General features: G+C 40.9%; 1 pseudogene; it reads left to right on the top strand.

Moving 5' to 3' along the window:
* Window positions 1-1,616: 1,616 nt before the first annotated feature.
* LOC134913019 (5S ribosomal RNA) lies at window positions 1,617-1,735 on the top strand (annotated as a pseudogene).
* The last annotated feature ends 21,849 nt before the right edge of the window (window positions 1,736-23,584 follow it).

The following is a 23,584-nucleotide window of genomic DNA, read 5'->3' on the forward strand; positions in this document are numbered from 1 at the left end:
ATGTATGTATTGTCCATTGTTTTGTAGAAATCAATATATGATGCCTTGTGAGCATTGATTATATTTTGAAGCTTGTCTTGAGAAAGATCCCGAAACTGAGGATCGAAACGTCGACTGAATAAGCCGAATTTCTACTAATAAAGTTATTGTGAATTAAGAAAAGTCGCTGAGAATTATTTATTGGATGAGTGCACCTCCAATCTCTGGACACTTGCCTGAATATTGTGGGCCTACCAAAACTTGGAGAATCCCACTAGGAGCACCCCACTGTTGTTATTTTTCTTGATGTGAGTGCAGGAGTATACATGTTTTATATATATATATATATATATATATATATGAGAAAAGGGGGGATGGGGGTGCCAGCGACCAACGGTGTCTAATAGATTTAGAATAAATATGAAGAAGTGGCAGGATACGTTCAGATAAAAAGATAAAATTACATTTAATTTATAAAAAGGTAGGCTAAAATTTCACAAGTATAGGATAATGTTAAGAGTACATCAGGAAAAAGTAAAAAGTATATATAGTACAAAACATGAGAATAAAAAACAATGCTCTAAAAAGATAAGAATAAAATGCTTATCTTAAAAATGGAGGGTCAGTTTAGAGGTACACCCAACGCGTTTCGTCCATCAGACTTCATCAAGGGGTAGGGTGCTAATGAACAAGGGTTGTATTTATAGCTGGTACCATGTGTTAATAGGTAATTATGACATCACTTCCTGTTGGAAGTATAGACAGCAAATAGCTACACAATTTAGAATGTTAACATATGTATGTTTAAGGAGAATTGAGGATATGTCCATTGATTTCACTTTTTGCAGAAACCGAGTCCTTAAAGCTATGTTTTTTTAGTTATAAGTTCTAGGACGCGTCCCGCGTCACTTCCGCCCCGCTTCCGGCATCCGCACAGTCGATGTGCGCATGCGTGTCAGGCCGCGCTTCCGGTATCAGGTGCTGGGTGAGTGCGCTGTATCCTCCCCATGTCTGTATATTAAATGGGTCTCCAATTTATTTTTAATGCTGCGTATGTGCTCCTGTATCCTAATCTTCAATGTCCTTTTTGTTTTTCCCACATATTTTTTGTGGCAGGTGCATTCCAACAGGTAGATAACCGATGTGCTGTTACAATTCATGAATTCCTTAATCTTAAACTCCTGGGTGTTTTCCGTGTCGCTGAAGGTTCTTCTATTAGGGTTTAGAAATCGGCAGGAATTCATGAATTGTAACAGCACATCGGAGACCCATTTAATATACAGACATTTCAAATTTGAACACAACTCCAACCCGGAAGAACTCTCCTTCAAGGCGATAGAACACGTTACTAGCAATGAAAGAGGCGGCGACCTAGCCAAGACACTTTCCCAGAGGGAGATGCATTGGATATTCCAACTGAAAACTACTCATCCCATGGGTTTTAATGAAGGCTACGAGATTGCACCGTTCCTGTGAAAGAGACTACGCTGGCTGTATATTCTGGTTTATATTTTCCACCCTATTTTATAAGCACCTGACACTTTAACATAATGTATGTAATAACACTATGTATAAATTAGCATGTCAATATGTCTAATAAACAGCAGACTACTGGGTTTCTGAGTCGCCTTACCACAAGATACAGTCATACCACACTGGCAGACGCCCAATCTCGCCCGATCTTGGAAGCTAAGCAGTGTAGGGCCCAACCAGTACCAAATGGGGAACCGTTTGCGAAGATTGGGTACTGTACATAGTGGGTTATGGTGGGCTAGAAGTAACCCCTGCAATATTGACATACGGAGTGAGTCCATCAGCTCACAATATACACAATACATATTACTGTTAGTATATAGAATCCACAGGTTGTCATATGCACATTTATTAATCATGCACTAATTATGCACACAACACAATTATTAAAATGTGACAGACCTAACTAGTATCTCACCCTTACCCACGAACACTTATTTAAATACTGCTATTCCTAAGCACTATAGTCATTGATGGACTCCTCATATATACCATTATAGGCACTGTCTGTCGGCACCTTATTATAATCACTGTACCTATCAGATATTGGTGATAAGTCCTGTAAACTATTTATTAGGCACTAATATACAGGCCTCATTAATTGTTAAAAACTCCTGGTATCATTTTGAAAGAATCCTTTATTTCCCCTTGCAACAGTATATCCACTCATCTTTATTCCTCCTAATTATTTTAGATGTCTGGGTAAGGGGGAGCATACAGCCTTATTGCATTTAATAATAAAAGGTTTTATACACCCATATAAATATTTTTATACCTAGTAGCATCACAAACGCTACCATCATAATTCACTTAACCAAAAATACAGGTTCTAATATATGTCTTTATCTGTATCCTTTTATTATACATCGGTTCCTATGGAGACCATGGTTATTCCATAAATCCACGAAAATGTGTCTGCAGCCGCAATAAACTTCATTAAAATGGCCGCCGTGATGAGTGACAACTTCCCCATCCAATAATGTAGATGGACGAGCCGGGTCCCGTCCTCACAGGAAGTGGGGCGCCTTCCAATAGATGCAATTGACGGAAGTGGGGAGGATACAGCACGCTCACCCAGCACCTGATACCGGAAGCGCGGCCTAACACGCATGCGCACATCGACTGTGCGGACGCCGGAAGCGGGGCGGAAGTGACGCGGGACGCGTCCTAGAACTTATAACTAAAAAAACATAGCTTTAAGGACTCGTTTTCTGCAAAAAGTGAAATCAATGGACATATCCTCAATTCTCCTTAAACATACATATGTTAACATTCTAAATTGTGTAGCTATTTGCTGTCTATACTTCCAACAGGAAGTGATGTCATAATTACCTATTAACACATGGTACCAGCTATAAATACAACCCTTGTTCATTAGCACCCTACCCCTTGATGAAGTCTGATGGACGAAACGCGTTGGGTGTACCTCTAAACTGACCCTCCATTTTTAAGATAAGCATTTTATTCTTATCTTTTTAGAGCATTGTTTTTTATTCTCATGTTTTGTACTATATATACTTTTTACTTTTTCCTGATGTACTCTTAACATTATCCTATACTTGTGAAATTTTAGCCTACCTTTTTATAAATTAAATGTAATTTTATCTTTTTATCTGAACGTATCCTGCCACTTCTTCATATTTATTCTAAATCTATTAGACACCATTGGTCGCTGGCGCCCCCATCCACCCTTTTCTCACTTTTAAATCTTAGGCAGCTTATCCCTGCCTTATCTGTTTGGAGGCTAGCTGACACCTTATACCTACTAAGGAGTGTCTGCGGTTAGGTCTATTATTATAATCCTATATATACTTTATTCACATAAACCTGTGGCGCCGTACTACACTATTTCATCTATATATATATATATATATATATATATATATATATATATATATATGTGTATATATATATTATACTAAGTTTTTCTCTGGTATTAGTTGCTGCTCTATTCCATCTGTCCCAACAACTCTCTCTCTTTCTTGCCCAAGTTCATATCAAATATATGAACTTGGGCAAAATGTTAGCATATGGAAGCCTATAGCTAACTTCTACCAGTGTTAGTGCAGAGCCAAGATCTTCATTGCATTTTGGCATCTGTTCATCTGTTTACCATTCACACTGTACCAGATCTTTATTGCATTTTGGCATCTCTCCTCCAGTAATTCTGTTTCAGATTCTTAGTGCATCTTGGCATCTGTCTTCCATTTATACTGTACCAGACCTTCATTGCATCCTTAACAGCTATCTGCCAGTTGCACTGTGCCAGATCTACATTTTATCTTGGTATATGTTTTCCATTTATACTATACCAGATCTTCATTGCATCTTGGCATCTCTCCTCCATTAATACTGTACAGATCTTCATTGCATCCAGGCATCTGTCCTCCATTTATACTGTACCAGATCTTCATTGCATCCTTGACATCTATCTGCCAATTGTACTGTTCCAGATCTTCATTATGTCTTGGTATATGTCCTCCATTTATACTATACCAGATCTTCATTGCTTCCTTGACATCTATCTGCCCGTTGTACTGTACTAGATCTTCATTGTATCTTGGTATATGTTCTCCATTTATACTGTACCAGATCTTCATTGCATCTTGGCATATGTCCTCCATTTATACTGTACCAGATCTTCATTGCTTCCTTGACATCTATCTGCCAGTTGTACTGTACTAGATCTTCATGGTATCTTGGTATATGTTCTCCATTTATACTGTACCAGATCATCATTGCTTCCTTGACATCTATCTGCCAGTTGTACTGTACTAGATCTTCATTGTATCTTGGTATATGTTCTCCATTTATACTGTGCCAAATCTTCTTTGCTACTTGGCATTGAACAGTTTACAAACAACTTCATCAATACAGTATATTTCAGTTCCAGTATTACTAAGAAATACAATACAGAATACAAGAATTGAGTCATCACTTTGATAAATAAAGAGCAATATGGTGTTAGCTATGCATTTTGTAGCTACACCGCCAGTGTTCTTGACAAGCCGAGACATGATGTAACTATTGTAGTCCATAGCTGGATTGACAGACTACAGACCTTTTGTGTCCCAATATTATAGACAACTGCACATTTCTAAACACAAAAAAGTATTGGATAGGGAGAACGTATGACCAAGAATAAGTATCTTGTTGGCTAATCAAGCCTAGAAAAAAAAACTGCTTGTTAATAAGAAGGGCCCATACCTTATACTTTACCCAGGGCCAGGAGCAGTTTAAATCCATCACTGATATGGATATAGTGTTCTTGCAAATGATTAAAGAAAACAAAAATTAAGTCCTGGTAATATTTTGAAGAAAGCAACATTGTTTGTATGTTCTAAATATGAGATGTTGGAAAATCTTAGACACACAAGATGTGCATGAGAGACTGGGTGGCAGCTTGGGACACAAGGTTAAGGGAGCAGCATTTGAGAATTGGCAGACCAGTGTTTGAAAAATGTATTTGGGAAATAGGCCACAAAGTTGAATGTCTGGGAAAGGATAAAGGTCAGTGTTTAAAATAGTGATGTTGGAATGTGTAAGGGAATAGATTTGAAGCTGCATATGATGGATCTTTAGCAATGTTGAAACTATAAAGGACATAGGGGCAAATTTAGCAAGGCTTGGAAAGATAAGGTGGAGAGAGATAAAGAACCAATCAGCTCCTATAATTTTTCAAACAAACCATTATAAGCTCATTGGTCGGTACTTTATCTCTTCCCACTGTACCTATCTTCAAACTTTGATAAATCTGGCCTATAGATAGCTAAATGTAAGGATCGTGCAATATCTTTGTGGCCACCTATTAGCGGACTGGACATTTTGGCTTGAAAAATATTCAATCACAGTATATATAGGGCATAGGTGTAGACTAATCAAACCAACAAAAAAGAACAAGTAGAGTACCAATCAAATTCTAGCTATCATTTATCTAGTACATGTTATATAATGATAGCTACCTAACAATGAGTGTAGTTTTTACACTGCAAAGAAGATGCTGTGGTCTGTGAAAGTTCTCATTGACTTTGTTGGGGCCATTTACATTTATGCATGTTCCATAAGATTATAAATGTTCCTCCATCAAAATGTTTTCTCACACACATTGAGGACCGTCATTTGTGGTTCACCAATATTCATGAGAATACAGCCTTTAAATTTTCCGTGAATTGGTGACATAAATAAGCTATAAGTTCCTCATGAAGGAATAGTCTCTGTTATCATGAATATTGCTTCAGTTCACAAAATTGTTGATACTGTGTAAGCCACTTGCACAATTGTTTTCCACGTGTCAAAAAGACTGACTAAATATTTACACCTTAAATTCTACTGAGCTTTAAATATAGAATTTTATATATGAAATATGTACAATGGTATATCCAGTGTTGGCCTGGCATTTTTCTACAGCTCTATTACAAAGTAACATGTAATAGAATGTAAGGTCATAACTCTGTTTCAAACAATTGAATAGGGTTAATTGTTGGCTAAATGAGATCAAAAATATTGTGATCAGAGACACTATCATTTCATCAGCTCAGTTTCATTGCCCATAGAATGTGAGTGACATCCAGTATGTGGAAATCTGGCTCTATCTGTAAAGTACCCAGCTGTGTCTGAGACAGATGCAGGGAATGTAACATAGAAACATAGAAATATAGAATTTGACGGCAGATACTGTAAGAAGCACTTGGCCCATGTTGTCTGTCAGTTTTTAACCTTTAGGCAATCTCAACCCTTTTTAAACCTTAGTTCTTCATAAGGATATTCTTCTGCCTATCCCAAGCATATTTAAATTGCTCTACTGTCTTAGCCTCTACCACCTCTGATGGATGGCTATTCCGCAGCAACTTGTCATTACATTTCCTCTGTACCTGCTTCCCTCCAGTGTCAGTGCATGTCCTCGAGTTCTAATACATATCTTCCTTTGAATAATGTTTCCCTCATGTATCCTTGTTAAAACCCTTGGTCATGTCCCCCCTTTCCCTTCTCTGCTGCAAATTATACATATTATAGTCTTTCCGGGTAAGTTTTGTGATGTAGGCCATGCACCATTTTAGTTGCCCTTCTTTGTATACTCTCTAATGTATTTATATCCTTCTGGAGATATGGTCTAGATGAGGCCGTACCAATGACCTATACAGTGGCATTATTACTTCTTTTTTCCTGCTACTGATTTCTCGCTCTATACAACTTACCTCTCTCATTGCTTTGTTACATTGCTTTCCTGCCTTTAAGTCACTTGAAATAGTGACTCCTAAATCCCTTTCCTCCCCAGTAGTTTCCATTATAGTACCCTTGATACTACAGTATATTTAGCCTTTGGGTTTTTGAGACCCAAGTGCATGATTTTGCATTTTTTTGCATTAAACTGTACAGTAGTTGAAACGTTCTTGACCATTTCTCAAGTCTACCTAGGTCATCAATTATTTGTTTTACCCCTCCCGGTGTGTCTACCCTGTTGCATATCTTTGTATCATCTGTAAAAAGACAGATCCCTTCAATATCACTTGCAATGTCATCAACAAAGATATTGGTCCAAAAAGATGCACTGGTCCCAGTACAGATCCCTGGAGTACTCCACTGATAGTATTTTCCTCCATAGAATGTAATCCATTTACTACAACTATATGTTTCCTATTCTACAATCTGGTTCTTATCCATTTAACTGTTTTATAATCCAATCCCACGCTTTTGAGTTTATTTAGCAGTTTGCTGAAGGGAAATCTCAAAATACACTTTTACCAGAAGATAAGTTTCAGTTGAATTAACATACTAACTTAAAGTGTGTTCCATTACTGACTGTGTTATGCAAGCAGCAGACATTATTCTGAATACCATCAAGCATTAAGTTTTATAGAACGCAAAAAGATTTTAAACATTTTTATTCCATATTAAAAACTATAAAATATTATTATACCATCGACATATGCATAATATCACTATAGGCTTTTAAACATATAATTATTATTGCTGCACAATAAAAACTAACATAAATAGAAGCACAAGTCAGTCCATGATAGAATGTTTACCACCAACTGTCACTGATTTGCAGAAGTATCCTCACAATTTCTTTTATTTCCACTTTGTGGCTAGAATACAGCTCAATGTACCTCTTATCCCCTGACACTCAGATGATACCGTGACACGGTATCATCTGAGTATCAGGGGATAAGAGGTACATTCCCTGTATGGTAAACATAGTCTGTCCATCTACGAATATAATTAAAGCACCACAGTTTGAACAAATTATCGGAGCAAGGGGGAACTTTTGCTGCATTATTTCCTGAATATTTGACATAATCTATGAAGTTCAAGCAATATCCATATATCAATCCTGTGGATAAAGAATCTAGAATCTGTTGATGCGGGACATTGAGCTGTATTCTAGCCACAAAGTGGAAATAAAAGGAATTGTGAGGATACTTCTGCAAATCAGTGGCAGTTGGTGGTAAACATTCTATCATGGACTGACTTGTGCTTCTATTTATGTTAGTTTTTATTGTGCAGCAATAATAATTATATGTTTCAAAAGCCTATAGCGATATTATGCATATGTCGATGGTATAATAATATTTTATAGTTTTTAATATGGAATAAAAATGTTTCAAATCTTTTTGCGCTCTCTCACATAAGTGATTCTCTTTTTTGTCTAGAATCTAGTATACACTTCAGAATACTGAGTGGGAGCTGCATTTAGATTTTAAGTTGTGGTGAATAGCAAAAGTTTATGGGATATTGCATTTAAACTTATATCTGCGCCTGAATCTATATCCACACACAGACGCGGGTGGGCCTATAAATAAGGTTGGTCCTGTGCGCCTGTGTGTTTATATAATTGTACTGTTGTAAGTTTTATAGAAATAGCTCACCAACTATGGCTTCTGCATTGGAGGTAAATAAATTGTGACATGCACAGTGAGATAAATTTTACATTTAAGTTTATAAACATTGTTGCATCAGCAGTTATAAGACCCAAATAAGCAGCAGGGTAGCAGAGCCCAAATGTTTGGTACTACTGTGTGGGAAGGAGATGATGGTATAGGTGTGGGAAGGAAAAACACATGAGGAAAGATGGCCCCGCTCATGAGACCTTACAAATTAAAGGGTTTCTACACATGTTCCTTAAAAGGATCCTGAGTAGAGATGTTCAAACTTGCTGCAAATTGTTTCTCATACCGGTGTAATGCATCAGTTAAAAAAACTGAAAAATTGTGAATTTGTTAAAACTTTGATTGAATAAAACAAATCTCAGAAAAAAGATAAAATACAGGTGGCATACTGTAAAACACTAAGAACATTATTAATCAGAACAATTATAATAAACTCTTCATCTTAAAATGGAGTAAAATTGAGATTCTTAGGCCAACAATATAGGCCCACCCACTACAGCCAGGTGACCACCCTTCCATAAAACAAAAATCTAAATTTGAGAAACTTGAACAGGTTCAAGTTTAATTGACCATATTTGTGCGAGCCCCAGCACTTTCAAGCTGGTTTGCATGTGTGCTTGAGCTTACGTTTATTCATTTATCTGTAATAAGTAATGTTTGAAATACAAGTTGGAAAAAAAATAAACATAATTTTTAATTAGTTAAAAATCTTTTCAAATCTTTTTTTTTTTAAAGAAATTTTTATTCATGGGATCACATAAGCGAACAGATACCAACAGATAATGTTTACAGCAAATTACATTGCAAATGTAGTACAATAATTGGTAATTATAAAGGAAACCAAAAAAAGGAACAGTGACCCGTTTTTGACCCAGAGAGCGGGTATTATAAAACAGAAAGAAAAGGGTCAGTCAGCATTGCAGCTAACCGACTAACGTTAAAGAGTAAGAATAGAAGAAGGTCGAGTAGAGAGAGAGACAGAGAAGAAGAGAGAGAAGAGAGGGATGGACAAAATAGGATAGGATAGAGTCCCCGGGAGGGTCCCATCAAATATAGTGCAAGGTATCACAAATTAAAAGGTGAAGGGGCTTGCTGGGTGGCCAACCATGGACTCCATATTTTATCGAATGATTTAGAGGAGCAGTTTATGATGCTAGTCATGTAGTCCATGTGGTAAACGTACCAGATACGGGCAACTATAGATTGCATGGAAGGCGGGATTGACATGTCGTTGCAGAGGCTATATGACACAACAGTTTATTTTGAAATTTTGTCAGCGTTGGCAGGTTTAAGGGGAGGAGAATGTATTTAGGGTCGAAGGGAATAGAAATCTGCAATAAGCTAGAAATAAAATCAATCACTTCCCTCCACATATGTACTATTTTAGGACATGACCACCATATGTGTAGAAAAGAGCCCTCTGCACCGCACCCCCTCCAACACCTATCCAACATATCCGGGTACATTTTGCTCAGATGAGATGGTACATAATACCATCTGTAAAGTAATTTATAAACATTCTCTTTGATTCTAATGGAGATGGAACTAGACGCCACGTTATCCCAGGCTTCAGACCATTCCTCGTCAGCTAAAGCCGAGCCTAGGTCTGTTTCCCATACTCTCTCATGAATATCACGCTGAGAGGGAGTGTCCCCAGTGAGAGTAGTATATAAGAGGGAAATTAGGCCTTTGGTTGAGTGATGTCTGAAACATATAGTCTCAAACGTGGTCAGGGGTCTGCTAGAGAGGATGCGGCCCAGTGAAGAATGAAAGTGTCTGAGTTGTAAAAATTTATAAAAATACCTAGAGGGAATATCAATATTTTCTTGAATCTGAGAAAATTGAGGAAAACTAGTATCCCTGGTGATATCATTCAGATATAAGATACCTCTATTTCGCCAAGGAGCAAACAGTGTTTTATTTGTACCAGGAGGGAATGCAGGGTTGTGTAATATTGAGATGATAGGGGATGGGGCTGGGGCCAAGCCGTATTTCCTATTGGCAAAGTCCCAAATCATTAGTGAGCGGGAGACCACGGGGTGGGATGCTATATTTCTGGGGCAGCAGGATTTCGAAAGCCAGAGAAGAGAAGAGAGAGTAGAGAGACCCACTTCGGCGGCTTCTATAGATACCCAGACCCTTCTAGATTCGGGGTTGCACCATTGTACGCAGTGAGAAAGTTGTGTGGCTAAATAATATCTTCTGAAATCTGGGATGCCTAGACCGCCACTATATGTGGGGCGCTGTAAGAGTTTCAGTCGGACGCGGGGATGCTTATTCGCCCATATGAATTGTGACGTGTGAAATTGTAAGAATTTAAAAACAGATGGAGGGATAAATATCGGGAGGGTCTGGAATAGGTAAAGTATCCGAGGGAGCACGTTCATCTTCACTGAGTTTACCCTACCTATCCAGGAGATAAAGAGACTAGACCAAGAAGACAGGTCCGACTTAATTCGATCTAAAAGCCTAGGGAAGTTAGCTTGGTAAAGTTGATGATGGTTATGCGTTAGAAAATACCTAGGTATTTAATCTTTTGCTTGTGCCATTAAAATGGAAAGGAATTTTGCAAAGAGAGCTTAATCGGGCCGGGGATGTAAAAATTCAACACTTCAGTCTTACTCGTATTAAGTTTATAACCTGAATGTTTAGAGTAGAGGTCTATCTCAGAATGGAGCGGCCGTAACGACTGGGAAGGGGATCCCAGTGATATTAGGACATTGTCAGCGTACAACGCTATTTTATGTTCAGAAGGGCCCACCCGCACTCCAGCTATATCTATATTAGCTCGGATCCTTGCTGCCAACGGTTCCATAACTAGGGCAAATAGCAACGGGGAGAGCGGGCATCCCTGTCTGGTGCCGTTATTGATACTGAACGCGGAAGAGGTGAGGCGATTAACAGAAACCATGGCAGTAGGGTATCCGTAAAGCGCCGAAACACCTTCTAAGAATTTGCCAGAAAAGCCCATCCTCCGGAGTACCGAGAAAGCGAAGGGCCAGGAGATCCTGTCAAAAGCCTTCTCGGCATCCAGTGCTAGCAACAACGAGGGTAGCTTCTGCTTATGGATAGAGTAAATCAAATCTATGGCTCTCCTGGTATTATCAGAGGCCTGGCGGCCAGAGATGAAGCCTACTTGGTCCGGATGTATCAATTATCTTTTCAAATCTTTTAATTTAGTTTAAAATCTCATCTCTTAACTGTGAAAGTCTAGTGCAAACCTGACACATTGCACACGAGCTGCAAATTTCAAACCACTGTCGAATCAGGGTTATTTGTCCACTTTACTATAAACAAGTTTAACATTTTTAAGCATCTCTAGTCCTGAGGGGAAAAAAATGGAATTTTGTTTTTTAAACACTTGTTTGAACTAAAAATGTTAATCCGTGTACTAAAAAGACTCTGTTACATGACTGTAATAACTACAGTAAAGCTGCTCTGTAGATACTTTATGTATGACTGTATGGTGTATCTGTTTTACATTTGCTCTTTATCTGACAGTAAAAACAAATTTTGAAAATCTATTAATGCTTAATGAATTATGCATTCTTGATTCACTTTGTTGCTTTTTATCAGTGGTACGTATGAGACAAAACATGTTCATTTTCAGTAGATTAAAAATCATTTAAAAAAAAAGTTTATCTAATGAAAGTATAAAAAGTTAAATAAAAGAGCATAAGTTGAAAAAACATCTACTAAGGTTACATTGCTAGCAGCACAGAATGAAAAATGAAGATAAAAATATCCCATCTGTATGACTACCCTTCAATGTTTGGCGAATCCTTGAATTTACATTAATTTTGTTATAATCTGGAATATAGTAGTACAGCCAGAATGTTTATGCATTTTTATCACGAGCCGTCTAAAATAAGATATAATAAGACATTTATGTTTTAGTATAACCTTAAATACTACAATGGTTTATCTTACACTGAGCTTTTTACAAATTATATTTATTTTATTTGACAAACTTGATAAAATTGTAGGAGCTCCAAACCAAGAGATTCGGGACGGGATGTCCTAAAGGGAAAATTCAGAAAAAACACAGTTTTTGGAAACAATAGGAAACAGGTCTCCCTGAAAATCCCTCCAATTTAAATACCTGGACATTGCTTGCTGGGTACCCTGCCTGGACATCGCAAGGAGATAGCACTTGCTTGATAAACTTTTGATTGTTTTTAGTCTTTCCTCTATGGCTCTTGTACTCCTTCCAGAACACTCTCCCAGGCTGGACCTTGGTGACCTGGCCATGAGTTTTTGCCTGACATTCTTCCTGATGCTGCTGTAGGCTGGGGCTCTGGTCCCTGCACCCCACTGACCACCGGATGACTAAACCACCCTCTCTGCACCACTATTCCCGGGAGTTGAGGCACATAACTTGAATCCGGGGCTATACCAGTAAAACCACTAAACCAATCCTAATACCCTTTCCATAATACCCTAACCCTGTCCCCTAAACTAACCCTAATACCCTAACTTATACCACTACTAAACTGACCCTACTATCCTATTCCAAATACCTTACCACCTATCCCAATACCCTAAACTAACCCTAACCCCTAACCCAAACACCTAAACTAACCTTAATACCCTAAACCTAATACTCTAACCACTAAACCTAATACCCTAACTCTCAAGGGCAGACTGGATGGGCCATATGGTTCTTATCTACTGTCAAATTCTATGTTTCTATGACCTACTGTAATGACTACATTTCCTCTGAAGGTCCTTTGCTTACCTAAGGCCACTGTTCTGCTCTAAACAGAGACCTGTTCTGCTCTACGTATCACTGCTCACATTACTTGGAATGCACGTGTTCACCTGAGCCCACAGCTCTATTTTATTGAAGCCTGTGGAAGCCTGGTCTGGCTTCAAGAATAGCATCACCAGGTCCCTAACCATATTTTTTTATAAGGTTTAGTGATGTATTGTTCTGTCCCAGCAACAGGATTTAACAAGGGGTGTACCGCAGCCCTCACGGATCCAGAATGGCTCATTCCTCTCCATTTAGTTCTCATCTTATTTTTCTACTAAGGGGCCTATTCATCATCATTAAAATTGCCCATTACACTTGCGGAAATGCTAATTTCTGCATGTTATATGTAATGGCCCATTCATTATTAGGAGTCCAATATGGCCACCTAATATTCAGCAAACTCTGAAAAAAGTTTTCAGAGTTTGCCTGCGAGAACAAATCCCATTTTCAGATAGCTGTTGTTATTGAAGCCCCGCTATATCCTATGGGATGGAGGTCTAGGGTTGCGGAGAGGCATCGAAGCGATCCCTCTGTGTCTCCTCATAGCGTGCCAAGTGGCTGTGTGCATGTGTGATGTCAGGTCACACATGTGCAGAAGCCAGCAATAGGGGTGGTAAGTAATGCTGCTACTACAGAAATAGTGTTATTGATTGCAGAGGCAGCTGCTTCTCGGAGAAGTTGTCCCCACACTGGAGCAATGCTGAATTGCTCTGGTGATAAGTATCCCCCTCTGAAACGCGCCATCTGGCCCTCAATGATAACATGGCCTCTAAAGTGTCTATGTAATAAGAGAGATAAAATGGACGTAGATAAAATACCAACCAACCAGCTCCCGTCATTTTTCAAACACAGCCTGCAACAAGACAGTTAGGAAGTTAGGAGCTGGTTGACTAATACTTTATCTCTGTCCACATATCTCTCTCCAAGGCTTTGTACATTGACCCCAATAACTTTATAGTATTGAAGTTACGTGGCATCATCTATTTGTTTACCCCTGCATATTCCTTCTTTATACTGTTGATTAATACAAACCTAGCGGCAGAGCTAAACATACATATGCCTCCCTATAGTTATCACCTGCTCACAACCAAACTTCTTTCTGAACATGTGACTTGCCGCTGGTGCAAGTAAACTACAGTAGATAGATCCTAGGCATAACATTGCTGCGGCACTGTGTCACGGTTGTACACATTTGTGGCACATGCATTCATGTCATTACTCTTCGACTTAGATTTATCCCAGAGGTTGTGTACCTACCCATGCTGCAGATGAAACTCCTGTATTTGGCTTTCCAAACATGATCAGTGGTAATATGCCCTTTCCGATAAATTAATGGAATACTTATACCCATTGCTGGTGAACCTACACCTTCCACATTACTCAGAACACACATTAAATGGGACACAATGGATGTACATGGTAAAACAATGAAATGTTGACATGAAATAAAGGGAATACATACATTATACTGGCTGTCAGGATGCCGGCTGTCAGTATCCCGATTGCGAATTCCCGGCAGCCAGCACACTGGCAGCGAGTCCTCTCGCCATACACCTGGCCCGATGGCAAGTTTTGCTCGCCACATGTTATATTCCCACTTGGGTGGTGGCGTGGACCCACCAAAGGAGTCGGATTACGGGGCTGTGGTCGGGATTCCAACCACCGGCATTTAGCCGACTGATGGGATTCCGGCTTTAGGATCCTGAATGCCTGGATCCCGTCAGGCGGTATATTAACCGCATACCAAAATAAAAGGTAGGGAGAGAACTTACAACCTAATGGGAAAAGGAAAGAACTGGCACAAGAGGCGCAAGTGAGACTCAAGAGTGAATGTATCAAACCTTCTGTAGAGTTTGGAAGTGGACAAGTACATTCTATAAACTGATAGGCAGATGCTGACTGGTTGCTATGGGCAACTTCTCCATTCGTCCACTTCACCATTTGAAGATTTGAAACATTTGGGACAGTAGTCATGTAGTCAGTGTATTTATGTGTACAATAGCAAATGAAATAGCAGCGCTAAATGGATGTTATAAATATGCCAGATGGATTGTAAGAAATGTACACAATTTAATAAATAATTGATCAATAAAAAAATTTGAACAATTCATTACAAACAGAATAAAGGCTCCTAGTTACCATTATATTAATCCACAGCATATGGTGCTTATTTTATTAATAAAATCTGGACTGCAAGTGAATTGAGGATGGACAATAAAGTACTCCTTAGAACTGACAACACAGTCCAAAAGGATGGTTATTACCACAGATTTACCGCTGGAGGAATAGTCCCATGAATGCAATAGCAATGTTCAGAAAGGGGGTCTTTACCAGAAATACGGCATCCTTTGGGTAGAATGCAATCTGTTAATGAAGTGGAGATTTGTCCACAGAAGTGGTACTTTGCTTGGCTTTTAGTCTAGTATAGGTCTGGGAACAAAGAAATTTCATGCAGTGGATATGAAGGTGACGGGGAGACTCCTGACGCGTTTCGCTGCTAACCCCTGCAGCTTCTTCAAAGGTGTAAATTTCTTACAATCCATATGGTCTATTTATAACAATTAGGCCCAGCTTTATCAAGCCTTGGAGAGTGATACATTGCACGGAGATAAAGTACCAGCCAAACAGCTCCTAACTGCCATGTTACAGGTTGTGTTGATAAATGACAGTTAGGAGGTGATTGGTTGGTACTTTATCACCAAGCAATTTATCACTCTCCAAGCCTTGATAAATTAGCTATTTGGAGTTGATTCAATTAGCAGTAGGGTGAATTGCTATAGTAATGAAGCATAGAAACCACACCAATGATAACACCTACGGCATATTAGCTCATCCTCCATCTCGCTCCGGACTGCGGGCTGTGAACAAAAATCTGCGAGTTCAGAGGTACCATAAGATTGGCATGTGGTCTGATTGAATCAACCCCTTTGCTTCTTGCCATTTCCCTATCCCGTGGGTTTACTTGCAGTAATGTACTGTTTACAGGGTAACATTGGTAGCTGGATACGATAAAGGCTATATATCCACTCTCCATTTATTTATGCAGCACTGAATAAAATAGCTGGACTATCCAAAGTTTTAAACACACAGGGACAATATGATATGCTCACCAGAATCCACTGGGACTAAATGTTTACTATATTTCCTTGGCAATGACCTAGCTAGTAGGCTATATTTTCCATCTCATATATTGTTAATACGAGACCTTTCTTAGCTAGGGTCTCCATCCACTGAACAGCTGCAAGAACATGAGAGGTAATTTTTTCATTTTTAATATTTATCTGCAAATCCTTTTAACATAGAAGGATAATGTGCTTATAATAATTGCAGAAAATGTAGAGTTCTCTCATTTTCCTGCTGATGGATTGGAAATATAAATGTATGTATAGCACCGCCTGGGGCGAGCAGATGAGTTTTGTTTTGTTTCAAATGCTCCAATCTGTATACTTTAGTGGTGTGCCAAACATTTGCCCATTTGAACCACCTGCAACTCTGTCCAATCAGCACCTGTGTTAGAAAATATGATGTCATGTTTTGTACCTCCTCTTTTTCCTTTATTGTACAGTATAACGAAGGAGAGAATAGGCTTAGGAGAACCTGGAAGGGCAAGTTTTTATGAACTGCAGTGCATTGGGGTGAGGGACTGAGGCACAGGTGCCTAAAACAAATCCAGTATCATTATTAACTGCTGGTAGAGTAAATACATATTTCTGTACATATGGGACTTGTAATAAGATTGAGGCTGTGAATAGCTGCAGGGTGAGGTCAGCACAGCAAAAGAAAAAAAACTGTATGTTCAACCTGGCAAGGGTACAGGGTTCTGAGGGTTTGTATATGTATATATATATATATATATATATATATATATATATATATATATATATATATAAAATTAAAACACATGAAATGTTAAACGTGCTTAACATTGTAAGATAAGTGGCCTGATGCCATTAAGGTGCTAGTGTAGCACAGATGAGTAGAATTAACAACTTAACTTAGACTTGATATCTTCGGCCATGTGACAGGGTACATGTCAAGGTACATAAATGAGAAATAACATTGTGTGTAGTGTTTTAACACTACATATTTGCTTCAAATACACTGTGGGTAAATTAGGAACCAACCCATCCCAACCTAAGATAATATATATTAAAGTAAGTACAGTTTTATTCACCAAAACACAAACAGCACGTAGCACATGTACAAGGAATAACAGTTTTACATGCTTATCTGATCATGGTGGAGCTCCCAGGTACAGTATAATCCCAACGTGTTTCGTCCAATTGCAAAGACTTCATCAAGGGCATAATGATATGGGACATGTTAGGCATATTTATAGCAGAATGACAGTCAAAATGGAGGCTGCATGTGGGCCAAACAAAGTGACCTCACTTCCTGTCCATTATTGAACAGGAAGTCTAAAAACCTCAAAGGTGATAAATCCAGAACATATATAGTAAAAACACAGATTTAAAAAAACAATGAATGTATGGCATAAACATAAATCGCATACAAATATCAGAGAAAGCATATAGGCTTATGTCCCATACCATTACCACATGAGAGATTTTGTTACCTTTGAACCACCCTCGTACAATTTTAGCATCTTCTGTTCCATTAGGGGTCCCTAAAGATAAAAAAACACCTGGTTTATGACAGAAAAAAATCTCAATGGGTCCTAAAAAGCCGTTTGTCTTTATCTCAATACTGCACTTATTTTCACAAAGTAAAATTCTATGGACAGCATTAAAAGCATTTAAAGAGAAGACATAACGTGACAGAGATTGAATAAGCGCACAAGGTACGTTTTGACCTGAGACACAACTCTGCATCTGGGCAACACAGAAATCCCCAGTCTCTCATGACTTAGACTAGCTGCAATCATTGTAATCAGTAATTATTTTCATTTTAACCTCTTTGCAAACAGTCGCACATGACCTAAGTGGTTACAAAATGATCTTAGTATTTTATTCTCGTTTGCTTAAACCATTTGATAATAGTTGGATTAAAAGCTGTAGGGCAGCGCAGCAAAACTTTCAGTTATCTCTGCAATCAATTCTCACAGGTCTGAGGTCACTGCCTATTCCTGCAGGACAGACAGAAAAGTGATGGTACATTGGAAGCTTTGTACTGGTTTACGTCACCTGGTGCCAGACACTGTGTGGGTCTATATCAGCCTGGGCTCATGCAGGAATATCTTTCAACCCTGCTCATCACAAAACAATGAATAAATAAACAGGGCTGTCAGACCAATTAGCCGTGTGAATGTCCTCATGCCAGCTCACTTCCTATATCTTTACCAACAGATTCTGGAGCTTAGGCGATGGGAAAGATTTCAGATATTACTGTATTTAGACACAACTACATTGCTGACAGAGATCAGAACTGTCGTGTCAGCAGTAAGCTGTCCTGTCTCATATCAGCTGTTCCGCCTTTTTGTTTGTGTCTATTTACCATATATTGGTTATTAAAATTGATACCAGATTTATGAGATGTATAAAGTAAATGACAACAAAGTAACTAAGTTAAAGGCAGATTAACACCTCTGATAAAGGACGCTATCATCCCATCACTGCCTTTAAACTAGAATCCTCTACCGTCATGGGGCTAACCGGGGGGATGGTCAAACATTTTGTGAATTCGGCCGGTCTAGTTTGGGAGAGTTCCATTGTGGTGGGAATACTGCAGGGAGGAGCCAGAGGTGTCTATTGTTTGTCTAATTAAAGGTCAAACTATGGCAGAACCTTGTTTCAAGCAACAGTATTCTACCCTGCGAAAGGCCCATACCGGTAACTGGGTGTCCCAGGCACTGGCCAATAACCCTCCATTTCCTGTAGTAGGTGTGGCATGGATGGAGGCGGAGATCTGCTGTTGTGGGTGATTTGTAATTGCAGCATGGGACAGTCATCATTGAGTTGAATATCCTGAGTAGCTAGGATCCGAATGTGTATAAGGAATGGCTCAGAAAGGATTACCTGATTACAGTCCTGGTTACCCAATCTGTGGGCCCCCTGGGCCCTTTCAGAGGGCCACTGGCAACACATTGAATTTCCACCCTGACACAACACTGTACAGTACTACCATTAAAGTTGGGGACACAATGGAAAGCGGAATGGAAAGAGATCCTGTTGGAACCCATGAGCCTCCTGGAATTAGTAGTCGCCCATATGCTAGCAATTATCCAGTAAGGGAAAGTGCTGTAGCAGTCAAACAGTCCATCCTAGTGAAGGGCACCATAACCCCCATGGTTTATTTCCTGTTTAGCAGAGGAAGGGGCAGCAGTGATTTATCAACTTGTTCTTATTCCAGTGACATCTTTCATATGTGTCCCCAGAAGGTTATCTCATTGTCCAAAGGTAGCTGTGCTTGGAAGTGAGAACATGCATGGGACCTTCTAGTCTAACAACTTGAAGAAAATTGTAGGAATTTAGACAAAAGAGAAGATATAAAAACTGTCCGATCCACTTTAATTTTACTGTCTTATGTGTCGGTGGGAATGTCAGAAGGTCAACAATCACAATGTCAACATCACAATGTTGACAGTTATGACATCGACATTGCTAAAATTAGGTTAGGCTGCAGGGGAAGGTTAGTGTTAGGCTGCAGGTGGGAGGGTAAGGGTTAGGCTGCAGGAGGGGTGGTTATAGTTAGGCTGCAGGTGAGAGAGATAGGCTGCATGGGAAAGTTAGTGTTAGGCTGCAGGAGGTGTGGTTAGGGTTAGGCTGTGGTTAAGGTTAGTGTTAGACTGCAGGGAAAGGTTAGTGTTAGGCTGTGGCCTGCGGGGGAAGGTTAGGGTTAGGCTATAGGAGGAGTGTTTAGGGTTAGGCTGCAGGTGGGAGGGTTAGGCTGCAACAAAGGTTAGGGTTAGGCTGCAGGAGGGCAGGTTAGTGTTAGGCTACTGGTGGGAGGGTTAGTCTGCAGTGAAGTTTAGGGTTAGGCTGCAGGGGGGTGGTTAGTGTTAGGGTGCGGGGAAAGGTTAGGTTTAGGCTGCTGGAGGGCAGGTTAGGGTTAGGCTGCAGGTGGGAGTGTTAGACTGTGGGGGAAGTTCAGGAATAAGCTGTAGGAGGGGTGGTTAGTGTTAGTAGGGGTTAAGTTGTGTGGTAAGGCTAGGGTTAGGTTGTGGTGGGGGGAGGTTAGGGTTAGGTACCAGAGGAAAGGTTAATGGTAGGGATAAGATTAAGGAAAGCTGAGAAATACCCGAATGCTGGAGGATTGAAGGTCTGACATGGAAATGATGGTCACATGACCGCCGGGACCCATAATTGTCTGCTGGACCCGCTGGGCACATGTGTGTCACCACTACCAACATGGTTAAGGCCAACATTATAGACATGTTGACATGGTGTGCATCAGTGACACTGGTGTTGGTTTACTAAGATTTTTTTTTATTTTAACTTAAGGTTTATGGCAACATACTGAGTATGTACAAGCGCATTGCATATGTATTATATCATATTTCCTTAAGGAGGCATTTGATATGCAGGCTGTCGGGATCCCGGCACTCAGCATACCTGCGCCGGGATCCCGACAGCCAGCATACTGACAACTATTCTCCCTCTTGGGGTGTCCACGACACCCCTGGGCGGATAATAAATAGCGTGGTGCGTGTAGCCTACTGTGTGGCGAGCGCAGCAAGCCCGCAAGTTGCTCTTTTGCGCTCACCCTGCATGCCGGCGGTCAGGATCCTGGTGCCGGTATGCTGGGCGCCGGGATCCTGACAGCCGGCATAACGTAATACACCCATTTCCTTATGCTGTTTTGTTTTTACTATAACTACTGTACTGTATACATGACAAAACACAGGTTACATGATGAATTTAAATCATTTCCAATATTAGCCTCCAGCCATACCAATAGCTTTCATTATGCTGGCATGCGGGCAGCATGCATTTTCAACTTATTGGAATGCAGATATGATCTATAATCTATATAAGACAGTCAGTAACAGTGACGTGTGGTGAGTTCAATGGCTGGGGAGGCACTGGCTTCTCCAGTACATCCCCAGCAGCCTGTGTGTAGAGCCGCCGGCGGAGGAGTACAGCAGGCGCCGGCACTGCTGAGGCTGCTACCTGAAAGGAAGAATAGGAGAGCGCCGGCTGCCGCTGCACAATGCACTCCAAGCTACGGGATTACCACCGTCGTCGCTGATTAGCTGCTGCTGCACTTGACGCTCTGGACTTCCCGGCGCTGCCAGCTGTGGGGTAACGGTGAGCACCGGGCGCGGGCTTCTCCTGTCAGGAAGGCTCACACCACCCCCAGCTGGAATGAAGAGAGGGGAGCCTTATTCTGTCGCATCAATGGGTGATTGGACCAGCGGATCCAGCACTGGATCCGCTGTCCAATCACATGTGCATCGCTGGCAGGGGAAGCCCATCCCTGTCAATGAGGCACATGTATAAGTGCCACTTACACTGCTTTATTCAATGGGCATTTACAACCCAGTGCTTGGCCCTGCCCACCCGCTCTATCCCGTTACTGTTGTCAGTGGGAGGCACTTGCTATCAGTGCCTCCCAAACTAATTTAATGTCTTAAAATGATTAGAATAATGTAAAGAAGATACTTATGACACAGAATATGTCATAAGTATCTTCTTTGTATTACTGTAATCATTAATGACAGGGGAGGCACAGCCTCCCCTGCCTCCCCTGACTGCACGTCCCTGGACTCAGTAAATGCTCAATCTAATAACTCTTCATTTAACACTTTAATATATGCCTTTCTAATGGCACATCAAAAATAACATTATTGCATACTACTTTCATGTACATCTTTATTACTCATGTAGGGGCCTATTCAATATCAAGCCCTAATGCCTTCCCATAGTCGCAAGTAGCTGGGGAGGATACCAAAGTCCTGGAGCTCCAATGACGTCAGTATTGCCCCACTGCCAACACCTAGCACTACTACTTTTGCAGCCTGATAAGTAGTGGGGAACACAGGCAGTGTGAGTACAGGCATACATAAAGAAAGGTCTGGATGAATCTTTCTTTGTATTTCAGATTTCCCTTGAATAAAAGAAGTGAGGCTCCGGCACTACCACCATCGGAAGATGGCGTCCATTCCTGCAGTAAAACTTTGTAAACTCTCAGTGTTCGGAGCTTAATAAATATGTGAAGTGGTGGGAGGGGCCAGAGTACGCATTTCAGTGCAGTGCCTGCCCACATTCATTTGGTTAAGTGGGCAACTGCGAACAGGTGCTGGCTGATTCCGGAATACTTGCTCACTTTACCAGGCAGAAAACAGGGAATGGAGTGCACACTAAATAGTTCTTTCAACAATTCAGGTTGGATCACAAGATGCGATCCAACCACAAAAATTACTAAAAGGATGCGGGCGCATGTGTATGTCAATCAGGCAGAGGCGTTCGGGGGAGGGGCAATGCTTAATTTCCAAGGCGGAGATAGATCATTGTGGGGGCGTGGCTAAGAAATGGGGGCGTGATGGTATGAACAGGGTGCGTGACGGGGCGTGATCGGGGTGGCTGCGTGACATCACACGCAGACGCTGTGATCAAAAAGATGGTGACAGGCCTCCTGCGGGCATAGCCAGGCTGCGCCGGCAGGAGGCTACCTTAATTTTAGCGATCAAGCAGAATTTTAGGTGCGATCGCAATTTCTGCTTGGTCAAGGAAGGGGAGGATGGGCGGTGGTCAGAATGCTGGGCGGCCTTGCCCAGCAATGGGAGGCCCCCAGCAAGTGATCACAAGGATTGTAAGTTCTGCTACTTAATTCGGATCTGATTGCAGCAGCAAATTTTTTAGCTAATGGGCAAAACCATGGGGGTGATTCCGACTTGATCGTAGCTGTGCAAAATTTAGCACAGCTACGATCAGTAACACAGGCATGCGGGGGGACGCCCAGCACAGAGCTAGCCCACCGCGCATGTCAGTCCCTGCCCTGTCGCAGAAGTGCAAAAGCATCGCACAGCGACAATGCTTTTGCACTTCAGGAGTTGCTCCTGGCCAGCGCAGCTTTTGCGTGCTGGCTGGGAGCTACTCGTCGCTGCGCAGGTCGCAGTGGCTGTGTGTGATGTCACGCAGCTGCTGCGGCCCGCCCCCCAACACAGTCTGTCCATGCCTGCATTGGCTGGACCGCGCCCACAAAACGGCAGCCAAATGCTGCCATGTCGCCCCCTCTCTCCCAGCGACCGCCTCTGCCTGTTAATCAGGCAGAGGCGATCGCTAGGTAACGATAGCTGTCGGCTGTCAGCCATGAGTGCGCCGGCGCATGCGCACTTCTGACCTGATCGCTGCACTGTGAAGAACTGCAGCGAGCGATCAGGTCAGAATGACCCCCCGTGTGGACTGCAGGGGGGGGGCAGATATAACATTTGCAGAGAGAGTTAGATTTGGGTGGGTTATTTTGTTTCTGTGCAGGGTAAATACTGGCTGCCTTATTTTTACACTGCAATTTAGATTTCAGTTTG

The sequence above is a fragment of the Pseudophryne corroboree genome, chromosome 4 (genome assembly GCF_028390025.1).
Source record: "Pseudophryne corroboree isolate aPseCor3 chromosome 4, aPseCor3.hap2, whole genome shotgun sequence".
Taxonomy (NCBI): Eukaryota; Metazoa; Chordata; class Amphibia; order Anura; family Myobatrachidae; genus Pseudophryne; species Pseudophryne corroboree.